The sequence below is a fragment of the Myripristis murdjan genome, chromosome 1, assembly GCF_902150065.1.
Source record: "Myripristis murdjan chromosome 1, fMyrMur1.1, whole genome shotgun sequence".
Lineage (NCBI taxonomy): Eukaryota > Metazoa > Chordata > Actinopteri > Holocentriformes > Holocentridae > Myripristis > Myripristis murdjan.
Window position 1 is genome coordinate 1,443,945 of NC_043980.1, and position 16,481 is coordinate 1,460,425.

Sequence of the window (16,481 nt, forward strand, 5' to 3'; positions counted from 1 at the left end):
AGTCCAGCAGAGAGACGCTTCACTCCTGAATCCTGCAGATCGTTGTTACTCAGGTCCAGCTCTCTCAGACTAGAGGACTGGGAGCTGAGAACTGAGGCCAGAGCTGCACAGCTTCTCTCTGACAGATTACAGCCACTCAGCCTGAGGAGGAATCAAACATGAAGAAAACAGCTGTCATTTTTCTCTCTCTTGAGTAGAAAGCATCATGTATTTAATATGTCCAGTTTTCTATGAACCTACACAGATTTCCTGGAGGCTTTGACCACTGGCAGCAGCCTCAGAAGAGCCTCCTCTGAAGCAGAGTATTTCTTCAGGTCAAACACCTCCAGATCTTCTTGAGATGACAGTAATATGAAGACCAGAGCTGACCACTGAGCAGGGGACAGTTCCTCTGTGGAGAGACATCCTGATCTCAGGTACTGTTGGATCTCCTCCACTAGAGAATGGTCATTCAGCTCATTCAGACAGTGGAACAGGTTGATGCTTCTCTCTGGAGAGGGATTCTCCCTGATCTTCTCCTTGATGAACTTAGCTGTTTCCTGATTGGTCTGTGAGCCACTTCCTGTCTGTGTCATCAGGCCTTGTAGGAGAGTCTGATTGGTCGGCAGTGAAAGACCAAGGAGGAAGTGCAGGAACAAGTCCAGGTGTCCATTTGGACTCTGTAAGGCCTTGTCCACAGCACTCTGGAGGAGGAGTTTTAGTTCAGATTTCTTGTTGAACAATGCAGACCACCTGGAGGCTGATTGTTCTTCTGACAGCAGATTGACTCCAGAGTTGATGAATGTCACAAAGATATAAAGAGCAGCCAGAAACTCCTGAAGGCTCAGATGGATGAAGCAGAAAACCTTGTCCTGGTACAGCCCACGCTCCTCTTTAAAGATCTGTGTGAACACTCCTGAGTACACTGAGGCTGCTCTGATATCAATGCCACACTCTGCCAGGTCTGCTTCATAGAAGATCAGGTTGCCTTTCTCCAGCTGCTCAAAAGCCAGTTTTCCCAGAGACAGGATCATCTCCCTGGTCTCTGGAGTCCAGAGTGAATCTGTCTCAGCTCTCCCATGATACTTGACGTTCTGCACTTTGGACTGAACCAGCAGGAAGTGGATGTACATCTCAGTCAGGGTCTTGGGCAGGTCTCCTCCCTCACTGGTTTTCAACACGTCTTCCAGAACTGTAGCAGTGATCCAGCAGAAGACTGGGATGTGGCACATGATGTGGAGGCTTCGGGACGTCTTGATGTGGGAGATGATTCTGCTGGCCTGCTCCTCATCTCTGAATCTCTTCCTGAAGTATTCCTCCTTCTGTGGGTCACTAAAGCCTCTCGCCTCTGTCACCATGCCAACACACTCAGGAGGGATCTGATTGGCCACTGTGGGTCGTGTGGTTATCCAGAGGCGAGCAGAGGAAAGCAGGTTCCCCTTGATGAGGTTTGTCAACAGAACGTCCACTGAGGTGGACTCTGTAACATCAGTCAGGATCTGGTTGTTGTTGAAGTCCAGAGGAAGTCGACACTCATCCAGACCATCAAAGATCAACACAACCTGGAACTGCTCAAACCTGCTGATTCCTGCTTCTTTGGTCTCAGTGAAGAAGTGATGAACAAGTTCCACCAAGCTCAACTTTTTCCCTCTCAGCAGATTCAGCTCTCTGAAAGTGAATGGAAATGTGAAGTGGACATGCTCGTCGGCTTTGTGTTCAGCCCAGTCCAGAGTGAACTTCTGTGTTAAGACTGTTTTCCCAATGCCAGCCACTCCCTTTGTCATCACTGCTCTGGTTGGTCCATCTCTTCCAGGTAAAGGTGTAAAGATGTCTTCACATCTGATTGTTGTTTGTGGTGTGTCTGGTTTCCTGGATGCTGTTTCAATCCATCTGACCTCATGTTCCTCATTGAGCTCTCCACTCCCTCCCTCTGTGATGTACAGCTCTGTGAAGATCTGATTCAGAAGTGTTGGGTTTCCTGCTTTAGCAATCCCCTCAAACACACACTCACACTTCTTCTTCAGCTTAGATCTGAGTTCACGTTGGCACGCTGCAGCGGCAGTTTCTGAATGAACAAACAACAAAAACATCAGTCAGTGAATGTCACATTAATGAGAGAAATGTGAATATTTGCTGGTAAATGTATCTGAGTTGTGGCTGCATGGCATCCATTTAGCTCATAGCTGCTGGTGGAAAAACGTGTCCTGACTGTCTGCAGCCAAATGTGAAAGGCAACATTTTCCATGTCAACTTTGTGTTCAGCATTTTACACAAATATGAACAAATCAACAATTTAACAAGGTTCTCCATGAGGATGGTGCTCATTTCCCTTCCAATCTGGGATTGCTGAGCTCCTGTTTTAGAAATGCCTTAATTTCCAGCAGAGGTTACAAATGCCAACTGTTACTAAAATTCTGAGATCACCTCCTGACAAAGGAGACAGACAACGCCCAGTTGAGTAGTAAATTTTTACTTGCAAGGAGTGAGTAGCTTACCCCATTGGGCAGCGACCTCTCACTGAGGCACTTGTTCACACATCAACAGTTATCTATTCTATTCTAACAGGAAATGAATCCTTATATGGTAATATTCAACAATCCAGCTACAATACAAGGATACAAGGTCATATTACACTCTCACTTGGGTGAAGAGTGGAAAACTACTGTCTACACACTTCTATATAGTGTCATGGAAATAATGGTAATATAATGTAATTTTATAAGATTAAAATGCAATTTTTATAACACCAACATTCAGCTTTCCCATCATTCCTCCTTTCCATCCTGTTAAAGGAGTTAAAGCCTCTTACTGCTCCACAGACGCTCAGCCAGCTCCTCCTGCTTCATTCTCCTCAGGAGGTGCAGTGTCATCTGCAGAAAAGCCTCCCTGCTGCTCCTCCTCTGCTCTTCCTCCTCACCGTCCAACACCTCCTCATCCTCCCTCTGCCTCTCTGAGCATTCTGGGTAATCTGGACTCAGAGACCTCTGGAGGTTTTTCAGCTCCTTCTTCACAAAGGTGTTGATGTTCTCCTCCAGCAGCTGCAACAGAAAAATCAAAGAATTCAAGTTCCATTTTGAAATTTGGACCCAAAACACAAAATCAGATCCAGGTTGAAGAGCCTGAAAGTCCAAAGTGCAGCATGGAGACGATTATGACCTGAGCTGCTGCTCAGTTTGAACGTTGTTGTTCATTATACAACAGTTAGTGCCAGTGGAGCAATCTGATTGGACGAGAGGCGTTCCATGAGAGCTGATGTTCAGTAGAACAGCACTCGCTCTGGTGTCATATCGCTGCAGTTAAATCAAACTTTATTTCAAATCAAATCAAACTTTATTTATATAGCACCTTTCATACATAAAAGAAATGCAACACAAAGTGCTTTACATTAGAAGACATACACCCCCCAATCCCCCAGCCCCTCATGCGCACTCACACACTCACACACACAAAAATACAACATAATTCATATGTGCATACACCCCATCACACCCCAGCACCCAACCCAAAGACAAAATAAAATATGGCTGAGCACTAAGGGACCAGATGAGGAAACACTATTCAGTCTTTGGGAGCCATCCACACCGAGAGGCGTCCCAGCCCACGACTACAGGGGGCACCACCACAGAGACCACCCCGAGACGGACAGACAGGAGCCCACACCACGGCCATAAGGCCCTGGAGCAGGGCCCCCAACCATCCAGGCCAGGACAACCCCCAGGACGGCACCCCCTGCAGGCAAGCCAGACACAGCTCCCGGTGTGGAGGGCCCCCATGAGGAAAACACTGGTGTTAAAAACTAAAAGACAACAGAGTAAAATACGACCAATACTAAAAAGAATAAAAAACAATATAGCAACATAAATTAGTGTTAATAAATTAAAGCGATAAAACAATACAGGCAACATAAATATGTATTAAAAAGTAAAAAGAAATTATTTAGCGAGCAACTAAAAACAATAAAAACAATAGAAGCAGCATAAAAGAGTGGAAATAGAATCAGATAAAAGCCAGATTAAAAAGGTGGGTTTTGAGCCTGCCCTTAAAAACATCAACAGTCTCAGCAGCCCTGAGATTCTCCGGCAGGCTGTTCCACAGACGTGGGCCATAATAATAAAATGAAGCTTCACCATGAGTTTTCGTTCTAACGTTGGGGACAGTTAAAAGGCTGGTACCGGAGGACCTCAGGGTGCACGAGGGCTGGCTAAAATACAATTTAAAAGGGTATCAATAGGCCCTGTATCATCAGGGGACACGGCAATGTAGAGCTGTGTATCGTCAGTGTAGCTGTGAAAATTGATGCCATGACTCCTGATGATGTCCCCAAGGGGAAGCATATAGAGATTAAAAAGTATTGGACCTAAAATCGAACCTTGAGACACCCCACACTTAATTTCATGGGTTCTTGAGGAATATGTATCCAAACTTACAAAAAAATGTCGATCTGTAAGATAGGGATAAAACCAGTTAAAAACAGTACCAGAGAGGCCCACCAGGTTTCTGAGTCTGTTTAATAAAATGTGGTGATCTACTGTATCAAAAGCAGTGCTTAGATCCAGTAGCACCAGGACTGAAAGTTTCTGTGAGTCCATGTTAAACCTGAGATCATTGACAATCTTGAGGAGGGCTGTGTCGGTACTGTGGTTCATCCTAAAACCAGATTGATATTGATATAAAAATGTACACACCAGAAATATGGAGGCCAGGTGTGTTTGATGCTCCTGGGCAGACTGACCACTGGGAACCTCTGAGCTCTGCTGCTGGACTCTGAGGACACACACACACACACACACACACACAGACAGACAAACACAGACACACACACAAACACACACACACACACACACACACACACGTGATTAAAGGTGCTGTGCTCTGTCAGGATGAATCCTGGCAGAAACACAAAATGAGCTCCATGTTAGAAGCTGCTCTGATTATTGGATGTGATGTTTTGAAGGAGGAAACTCAGTCAACAGAGTCTGAGGGGCCGGACCCATTCTGGATCTTTAAATAATTACCCATCATCAGCAGAGGGCTGTGTGCCTTTGAAATTAAAATGTCGACCCATAGACCGGTCGCTCTTGAAGGACACACAGCTGGGTCCAGGGGAGTCTGGTCTCTCCTGCTGGATCCTGATAGAAACATCATGAACACAGTGAAGGGATCTGTGTCTCTATGAACAACACTGTTTTACTTTCTTAGCAACACTAACATACTCACATAATAATGACTTACGTATTAACAGAAGAATCTCTATCTTTAAAGTGAAAAGGTTTAACCATCGACCGGTCACTCTTCATGGACACACAGCTGGGCTCAGGTCCAGGTCCAGGTCCAGGTCCAGGTCCAGGTCCAGGTCCAGGTCCAGATCTCTTGGAGACAGGGAGCCCCTCCTCTCTCTCCTCACACACATCCATAGCCGAGCCGACACCTTGACACAAACACAGCGGCTGATTGATGACAACAAGCTTTCCATGACAGGATGTGTGCTGTCTTCCTGTCAGCACCATGTCACATATACAGAGTGGACGTAACACTCAGAGCAGCCGCCCTTTCCATCAAACCCACTGAGCAGCTTCATCTACAGAGGACTTTGAATCCTCTGGGACTCTGCACACATGGACTGGAAACTACTGACCTTTACAAAGCTCTCATTTCAGCCTCTCAGCAACATTCACTGCATTTTGGCTTTTCATTTTCTGCAGAGAATCTGGTGATAAGTTTAAATATGTATTTATATTAGTTATAAATCATGTTTATTTGTTTACTCATTAATTTTTTGATTTTCTGGTAATAATTCTGCCAATATTCTTTTTTGTTTGTATCTTTTTTGAAAGAAAAGTTAATTTACTCATTTGCCAAAGGGTCAGTATTGAGTGTTCGGTGATAGCAATGTAAAAAAAATAAATAAATAAATAAAAGTAAAACAGCTCAAATAAATGATTGACATGTTTTTCTCTCCATGAGTCAACAGCAGAAAAAGGAAACTTCAGTCAAGCCTCTACAAGCTCTCAGACTGGCTCTACAACATATTTGATCCATGAGGTGTGTTCAGGTTACAGTCTACCTGACACTGACTTTACCATTAAAAACAAGAGTCAAGTAAAACATTTTAGACAAAGTTTGTCTTCAGTGTTAGACATCAGTGCTGAAAATAATAGTACAATAATTAATTAGATCAGTAAAACATATAAATCCCATGCTGACAGACCCTCCCACCATCTTGTGATCCCAGTCTGCTCTGCAGTCTTCCAGCTGTGAGACACAAACATCTGTACTGATCCCTGGTTGGGTCTTTACCTGCTGAATCACATCCACATCAAATCCAAGAGACTTTCCAGCTTCATGTGGAGAGGAAACCCAGAGAGAGAAGACGCCGCTGCTTCTCCTGTTGCTCCGAGGCTGCAGTCACTTCCTCATGACTTCAGTGTCACAGTGTGGAAACGTCAGAGCCACATCCCAGCTGAGAGCGTAGAAGCTGTCAGAGACATGAAGGGGCTGCTCAGGATGAAGGACTTGTCCTGAGCTGCAGGGAGAGCGGCCAGTCCAGTGGAGTCCAGCTGCTTCACAGCAGCAACATGGACAATCTCAACTTTCAGCACAGAGGGAGCAGCACGGCCCGTTCAAAGCAGCACCAGGCTCTGCTTTCACTTTCACATTCTGTTTATGGAGCGTGAGCGCCACCAGGTGGACAGGAATGGAAGTTCTCTCAATGCTTTTCATCCATCCAGAGAATATCAAAGTGAACAGCAGGCTTCTGAACTTTTACAAATGGCTTTGAAATCCACAGTTTGGAGGAGTTCTCATTCCAGAGCTTCTTGTCCTCCATGCCAACACTGTAAACAGCTGAGAAATATTTCTCATGAATCACCGTCCATTTGAATCTGAACAAGCCAGCTCCGAAATCTGCTGCCATCTCCACGTTCCATAATAACAGACTGGAAATCTTCGCTCTCTCTGCCTTAAATATAATTGGTTGTTGTGAATATGTCCATATGGAAGAAGAAATCAGATCAGCCTCTTTACGTTCAAATTTGCATTGTTCACTTTTTCTATTTGCACTGAGAGTTTAAAGTTTACCGGAATCAGATTCCTTGTATGTGAACGCATACTTGACCAATAAAACTGATTCTGATTCTGAAATCAGAGCCACAGATCAGGGGCCTCATTAATAAAGCATTGCGTATGATCCATTCTAAAAGTGTAAATACGCCCAAAAGCCAAAAATTGCGTACGCAGAAAAAAAAAAAAAAAAAAAAAAAAAAAAAAATCCAGACTTATAAATCATGAGTATGCACACCTGCAAGCAATTTCCCTTTATAAATCACAGTCCACACAAGGCCTACAAGGTTCCGTCTCATCCTCCGCCCACTACACGCCCACATTCAACCATAAATGGTCAATGCAAAGCATCTCATGAATGTTGATGCATATTTAAATGAGCCAGCTGATCAATGGTGTGTTACGGTTAATCACGGCAGCCACGGAGAGGACGGAGAAAAAAAACGGGATTTTACAGATACGGAAATCGAGGTGCCTGTGGGTGAGGTGGAGAGGAGAAAGTCTGTCTTATTTGGCAGCCACAGTCGTGGCGTTACAAATAAGAGGAAGTGCCGCGAGTGGCAACACGTTGTTACCGCTGTTAAAAAAAAAAGGTCGGATTGGAAGGTGGAGGCTAAAATAAGACCCACGGCCCACCGCCAGTGTGTCAGCAACAGGTGGGGGTCAGGGCATTGTGCCAGAGAAGTAGGGGGACACAGATTTGGCTGAGAGTGGGCTAATGTGTTGTGTCTTGGTGTCCTCAGGTCCTCATCCTGAGTCGGCAGGTGGCGAGGGGGGTCCCAGTGAGGAGAGTCCGGGCGAGGGTGGTCCCAGTGAGGAGAGTCCGGGCGAGGGGGCCATAAGCGCCGAGGATCCAGCTGTCCCCAGCACCAGTGCGCCCTGAGCGCATGGTGCGTCTGCCAGTGGCCAGGTGCTGACTGACACTGTTCTGCAAAACCAGAGGAAGACGATTAGTGCGATGAATGTCATAACTGACAAACTTAAAGAAATTAGAACAGTTATGACTAATATGTGTGAAGTTATGTCTGAGATAGCAAACACATTAAAAGAACTTGTTAAAAACTCAGCCTCATTGCTGTCTTCTTAAACGCGCTCTGGGGGTTTGGAACGGGGGTGAAGAGCCAGTAGCCACTGTCACCTGCAGGTTATAGCGAAGAGTCTATTTTTTTTTTTATTGACTTACCAAGAAGCCAGGCATTACGCACAGCGCCTGCCTGCAGTGTGTTCCCTACACGGCTGTGTGTCAGGATGAAGGAGTCATGTGTGGAGCCAGGCCATCGTGCCACTAAATTTGTCAGGTGCATGTTGGAGTCACATGACTTGTGAATTAACAGAATGTACATGTTTTCTATTAACATACACATATTCATCACGTGGAGCCCTTATAGCAATATGAGTGCAGTTCATTGCGCCGATTACATTTGGAAAACCGGACATTGCTGCAAATTGCCTTTTATTGTTGGCCTGTTCTCCCACAATGAAGGGAAATCTGATGTATCGACTGGTCACATTAACAATGCCATCCAAGACAGCAGGCATTATTGCGCTTAGAGCTGCGATATCCCAGACCTATAGACAGGGCCGTAGTGGGACTCATTTTCAGTCCTGGAGTTTTATGCCTCAGACCGGCCCAGTTTAGATCACGACCTATTATTATTAATAGCAAAAAATATAACGGGTCACTACCTACTATCGTTTGAGCATAGAAAGTGGTTATATTGGAACTAATGCTTGCTTGTTCACACACTCTGTTACAAAAGTTCATCTGTTCCTTCCATACTGACAGGAGCAATCCCCTCATCACTACTGGCTCCTGGCTCTGCTTCTGACACCAAATCACATTTTAAAAATTCTCAGCACAAATCTCCCCTTTTTACAAAGCCTTCTGATCAATTCAGGTCAGTTTCATTAATGTAGTGCTGAATCATCTAGCATCTCAGGACACTTTTCATATAGAGCAGGTCTACACCATACTCTTCATTATATTCATTCTATTAATATTCACTCAATGAGCAATCTTACCTACCCACTCTGGACTTGTGGGCTCATGGCTGGTGCTTGGTGCTGGATCTTGCTTCTGACTCTGATGGGCTACAAGACAAAGTTTCCCAGTTATGTGGCGTCGCATCATACTATTATTTAAATTATATAACGTTATGTTATATGTCACAACGCCACACAATTCATTGACTTGATAATTAATTAACTTGAACGGTGGTTTGCAAGCAAAGTTCAAAATGTTGCCTTACCCGTTTCATCGTCCTCATTTGTCGTTTCAAACGGCGAGCTCGTTTTAGTGAAAAAGTTGCCAATTTTAGCACATTGGGCTGCGTCTGTTTCCAGAGCTTTCCTCTTTTTAATTCTAGCCTTCTCTGCGGCACCCTTGCTCTTTCTATTTTCCATCTTTGAAACACCACTGACCGAGTGCACGGACGTGTTACGTCAGGGTGCGTCTGCAAAAAAAAAAAAAAAAAAAAAGAGCTGCCAGTGGAGGCGGAGGCGGCCCAGGGACAGCGGTAAGCAGCATAGGTGATCAACCCACTGCCATGACTGAACACCGGCCCCAAAAAAATAAAAGATAAAAAAAAGTGAACACCGGCCCTCGCGGCCCAAACATCAGACCCGCCCACCGGGAATTGTCCCGGTCCTCCCGATTAGCCACTCCGGGCTTGCCTATAGATAATGTCACAGAATTATATTATTCCCAAAAGTGGCTTCCGGCAGAGAGTTGAACATTATATTGTTGATGATATTAAACACATACCTGTCGGCCAATTCGTGCTGGTAAGAGCCGGTTGCCAGAAACCCCAGAGTTGTTAGCACCTGTACCTGAACAGGGACAGCGTGGTTCCGCAGGGTTAGCCTCTCTAATACTGGACCCAGTTCAGCACACAGATCCAAGAGCATTGCTCTAGGGAATCTAAATCATCATGGGCCAGGAAATCTTCATGGTCTCTGAAAACTCGTTCCCTCCTGATCCTCCCGTTTGCATAACGTTCCAGCAGTGCCAAGGCATCCATCGCGCAGCATTACGCACGAGTGTCACCACGGTATTCATGTTTACAGCCATTAGACTAATTGCCTCACAACTTGTCACAATTTACGTTTCAATCTGCGATATCCACCACCCTGGCGTGATTTGAAGACGGAAGTGTGAAATGAAAACGCGAACGTGTGCAAGTTTAGAAATGGATATTTTGCTGATTGTATTGTTCATTATTGTTATTTATTTTTCAAATGCTGTAAATCCTGTGTTGTTGACAGATACAGGTGAATCTGTTGATTGACGTGACTGTTGAGTAAACCCTGTTGAGATGCAGCAGGTGAATGTGAAGCGCTATGTCAAACATGATACAGGCCATATTGCCATGATCACTGTTTTTTATTAAGCATTATTACACGAGACGGTCAAGCACACCCTCAAATGTAATAATGTGATTATACAACTATTACCAGCAAAATAATATGTATAATCAAAATGTATCCATACTGTGGGCATTTCGCTCTCAAAATATCAAAGTTTTTTGCTGGTATTCTCTCTGTTTCAGTGGAAATCCATGAGATCTGACGGTAACTAGTCAGCCAACTTGGGCTTATCATGTTTTCTAGACATCGTGATCCCCCAAAACTGAATAAATAGAAAACATAGCAACACAAAACTGATTTGATAACTCAATCATGTTGGAACTAGAATATCCACTGGGGGAAAAAAAATCATGGACTGATAGTTATACTTCTGCCGACTTCTCTGTCATTTTTAATCTAACAGTTGCCGTGACAACGACTCAGCAGCACAGCTGATCTTTATCTACAACCAACTTATATTAACAGTTATATTGAAATACAGGTTACTGCTTTCCAGTGTCGGCGCCACAACAAACATCTGTCTTTTCATAAACTCACCGGCAGATGTTTTATTTCAGCTGGGGGTGTGTCACTCCAATTTAACGTCAGCTCCGATTAATGTTTATTTATTTATTTATTTATTGTATTTATTTATTTAGACAGGACAGTGCACATTAATTAACATTGCTGTAAATGCGCCGGTGTTAGCCAGAGGCTACTTTACAACCGCAGTCCTCCGCCATGATGTTAAAGAACCATTAAAATATACAAAAAACGAGACACACGGGTCATAATACATAAAAACAGGGACACAGGAGACATAAAATTTGGAGTAAGAATACAGCATATCCATGTGGGAAACAGAGACCGGCAGACAAAGGCACTAAAAGAGAGACAATCAGTTATACAATAAAATAAAACTGGCCAAGATGAACTGTCAGGGATGGATAAATGAGATGGAGATGCAGCAATGCAAAGACCAGAGCAGGGTTTCTTGTTGGAGTTGTGCTAAGGTGGATTAAGAAACACAACGAAACCAAGAAACACAATAAAAACCAAAGATATAAAGTGCTACAGTGCTCATGGAAAGTGCTGCAGTGCTCATTAAAGTTGTTGAGGTTAAGGGTTAGCTGTCAAAGGTGGGCAAGTGGGATGGAGATGCAACAATGCAGGGACCAGAACACGATTTCTTGTTGGGAGTTGTGCTACACATGAATTGAGAGGAGGTAACAGTTGTAAAGTGCTGCAGTGCTAAAATGAATTGAGAGGAGGTAGTACATTTGTAAAGTGCTGTAGTGCTCCTTATAGTTTACCCATGTCACTGCGCATGTCTGTGAGGGAACATGTGCAGCGACATGAGGAGACATGTACATTCAGTTAACAATGATGACAATGATGTGGCTAAGCAGCAAAAGTAAGGACAGTAAGCAGTAACATTAAGGCTGAACAGAGTTATAGAATCACTTATCAATTTACCTGTGAAATAAAGACGACAGTTTTCACAGATTTGTTGATTTATTAAATGTTCATTTCAATGTAAAGATGCAAACACATCGACAAATTAATTGAATCAATGGCCTAGGAAACTCGTTAAGACAATTAATAATGATTAATAGGCTAATTAATAACTGAAAATATTAAAACATTAATAACAAGAACAAAGTTAAAGCCTCACATCTCCGTGGAAAATCTGACAGGTAGCCTACTGTCCATGGTGCTGAATCTGTCTCAGCAGGTACTGTCCATGGTGCTGAATCTGTCTCAGCAGGTACTGTCCGTGGTGCTGAATCTGTCTCAGCAGGTACTGTCCGTGGTGCTGAATCTTCCTCAGCAGGTACTGTCCGTGGTGCTGAATCTGCCTCAGCAGGTACTGTCCGTGGTGATGAATCTGCCTCAGCAGGCACTGTCCGTGGTGCTGAACCCGCCTCAGCAGGTACTGTCCGTGGTGCTGAATCTGCCTCAGCAGGCACTGTCTGTGGTGCTGAATCTGCCTCAGCAGGTACTGTCCGTGGTGCTGAATCCGCCTCAGTAGGTACTGTCCGTGGTGCTGAATCTTCTGAGGCATTTCATTAGTGCAGCCAATGCATCCCAGCACTGACCCCAGACACTAATGGAAGTCTATAGCAATGACCCCAAACACCCTAGCAACCCCAGAGCAGCCACCCTAACTACCCTAGCAACCACCTAGCAACGCCCTAGCAACCGCCCAAAACACCATAGCAACTGCCTAGCAACACCCTAGCAACCACCCAGAACACCATAGCAACCGCCTAGCAACGCCCTAGCAACCACCCAGAACACCATAACAACTGCCTAGCAACGCCCTAGCAACCATCAGGAACACAATAGAAACAACCTATCAAGGCCCTAGCAACCATCCAGAACACCATAGCAACCGCCTAGCAACGCCCTAGCAACCATCAGGAACACAATAGAAACAACCTATCAAGGCCCTAGCAACCATCCAGAACACCATAACAACTGCCTAGCAACGCCCTAGCAACCATCAGGAACACAATAGAAACAACCTATCAAGGCCCTAGCAACCATCCAGAACACCATAACAACTGCCTAGCAACGCCCTAGCAACCATCAGGAACACAATAGAAACAACCTATCAAGGCCCTAGCAACCATCCAGAACACCATAGCAACCGCCTAGCAACGCCCTAGGAACCATCAAGAACACTATAGGAACCGCCTAGCAACAGCATAGCAACCATCAGGAAAAGCATAGCATCTGCCTTGCAGCACCTTAGCAGCCACACAGTATACCATACCATTCAGCCAGAGGTCTGACGCGCACCCCCGGCAGCAGCCCCCCGGCAACGGACCCCAAGGAACCTGCTATTACAACTCTCAAAATTTCCGCGCGGAAATTTTCTAGTTCTCTTTATTATAGAAATTAAAGCTCCATAAAATTCACGGAGGATCTTGTTTAGCTCTTCTTTCCTTACAGGTGAGAAATCAGCTGTTTGCCCGGTGTTTGTCAGGTAGTCTTGTAGACATTTGACAGCCCAAGATGTTGACCGGGCCGTACCGGCTTCATTTCCTGATAGTGATTGGAATTCCGGCTCTTTCGGCTCCCAAACGGCTCCTCAGATTATTTGTTATATTATATGATATTATATGATATTATATTATTATTTTATTACCAAATTAAGTGCTAAAATGAATGACCAGTGTTCATAATATCAAAAATCTAAATGTTTATTATTTATTGAACATGGAAAAGGGTGCTATAAAATAAATTATAAAATATCAAAACAAAGAACCACCTCAATAAAACTATATACAGTAAAAGAAGACAACATCAAGAAAACATCACAACAAAATAAAAATAAAAATGTACAATACAAAAAGAAATAGCAGCATCCTGGTAAAAGCACTTAAGCTAAGATTGGCATTCAAAAACACCAAGTGCCTCAGCTTTGATGGATTGATCCTGTTCCTCCTTTCATTTATAATCTGCCCTGTTTTGGAGAAGATTCTCTCCGAGGGGACAGACGTTGCAACAATGCACAGTCTACGTGCCATCACATGTGTAAGGCGTGGGTAGATTGCACACTTTGACTCCCACCAGCTCAGTGGGTCTACATCTCTCTGGAGAAGGGGCTCCTCGAGATATGATCTCACTTCCAGGTGTGCATCTGCAGAAGGATTCTGTCTTTGTTCACCACTTGCTCGCTCTTCAAAGAACCTCCAAACAGCTGATGTCTGTTGTGGTTCCTCTGGCTCGTGCTGTGCTGCCTCTTCTCCCTCTTGGCCCCCGGGCAGTGGAGTTGTCTGGCTTGATCTTGCTGCTGCTGCAGCAATTCTCTGCAGAGCTTCATCAATTGCTCTGTTGTCACTGAATGCCAGCTTTTTAAATCTTGGGTCCAGAATGGTAGTTTCCGACAGAACAGTGTTATATTCCATTCTGTGGAATTTCCGTTCCATTGATGGACAGAGAGCATCCACCAACTCCTTTACCTTTCCCAAAGTTAAACTGGTCTGGTGCTCAGCTGTCACTCTCTGCAGACCCTTGCACACTATCAGCATTTTTGAGGCTGTAACATAACTGAAAAAGAGTGCAATAAGTGTTAAAATTACGCTTTGTTTTATTTAGCAATATATATTATTATTATCTATCCAGTCATGTCTAATATGCTTTTTATACTAATAATGCAACAACTACAACAACAACTAATAAACATGACAACTGAATAATATTAAGAGTAATAACATGATAACATTTGTATACTGTACCTTTCTGCACTAATCTCCACAGTGACCTGCTCAAATGGCTCCAGAACAGTGCATGCCTCCTGCAGTACCTCCCATTCCTCTTGGCTCAGAGGATCAACCTGTGCATTAACTACAGCCAGGGTGGAAATGACTGCCTCCTTGGAGTCCAGAATCCTTTTGAACATGTGGAAGGTGGAGTTCCACCTCGTTACACAATCCTGTTTCAACTTCAGCTCAGGCATGCCCATCTGTCTTTGGGTAGATCTGAGCTTCTCAGTGGCTGTTGTGCTCCTGTGGAAGAATTCCACTATGGCCTTCACTTTATCCACAGTGGGCTTCATCACCTTCAGAGCATCCCTCACAAACAAATTTATTGTGTGTGCAAGACAGGGGTGGTGGGTCCATTTCAGGGTTTTGATAGCTTTAGTTATGTTAGCTGCATTGTCACTAACACAGCACACAACCTTATTCTCTACATTCCACTCTTTTGCCACTCTGAGCAGCTCCTCTGCTAAATTCTCAGACGTGTGTTTGTCACTGAATTCAAAACAATCCAGCAGACAGGACACCATTTTGTACTTTTCAACAAAGTGGCATGTAACTGACATGTAGGATGTGGTGGTTCGGGATGTCCAGCAGTCAGTTGTGAGACAAACAGCAGTGTTTTTTTTTTACCCTTTCCAGGAGTGACTCGCGTTCTCTGCAATACAGTTCTGGAATTATTTTTTGTGAAAGTGTTTTCCTGCTTGGGAGTGAATATGTTGGATTGAGAGCATGGGTGTAGCTTCTGAATCCTTTGTCTTCTACAATAGAAAATGGCTGAAAATCTCTCGCAATCATTTTTGCCAGTTCCTCGTCCACACTGTTTCGTTTTGCTGGGGTCATAGTCTTTTGCAGAAACTGGCTCATAGACCTCTGGACTGTAGGTCTAGGTGGTTGTGGTGATGTGGGTGAGGCTAGAGCAGCAACAGTTGCAGTAGAAGTACTAGCACCTTCATTAATAGCAGGTTCCATTGCTTGTCTTTTTTCTTCTATTTCGACTGTGGGATGAACAGTCCTCATGTGTCTGTGCAAATTATTTGTGGATCCTGCTCTGTAAGATATTTGACTTTGCACAGCCTACACTCGGCCTTTGAACTGTCCACTGCATTGAAATGGTTCCACACTTTGCTTCTTTTTCTGTCAGCCATCTCTCACCTTTGAAATTGGCAGCTTGCCGTCTCTTTTTTTCTGCCTGAAGTGCTGTGCAAATCTCTCGCTCCCTCCTCTCTCCTCTCTTGCTCTGTCACTGTGCTGCGTATGCCCCTCCCCTCCCCCCATTGCGCTCAGTGTGCTGTGTGCCGCGTGCACCGTGCGTGTACCCCCTCCCATCTCCCTTTCTCCTGCTCACTCACCCTGCGTTCCAATACCCATACTACCATACTATTTAGTAGGGAAAAAAAGAATTAGTATGTCCCAATACATACTAAACTACATACTTTGTAAGGGCAGCTGCAGTACATACTAAAAGTAAAAAGTATAAGTATGCGATTCGGAACGCAGGGAATGTCACACTCGTCCCCCTCATGCTGAGCGCAGACAGACGGCACCCCGCATCTTGACCAATCACATGCGGCTTTCGCAGAAAAAAAAAAAAAAAACAAAACAATCGGCTCCTGGGGAAAAAAAAACGGCTCCCAATCATGAGCCGGCTCCCGTCGTTCATTTCAAAGAGCCGGCTCTTTGAACCGGTTCGTTCGCGACCGACCCATCACTAAAGCAAACCACATTGAGCAGAAAAAGAAGACAAAGCACGCTGAACAGAAAGTATTTACAGATAAAACAAAACTCAACTTAATCTTAAGTTAGTTTTAAGGTCCTTCTGAGTGAAAT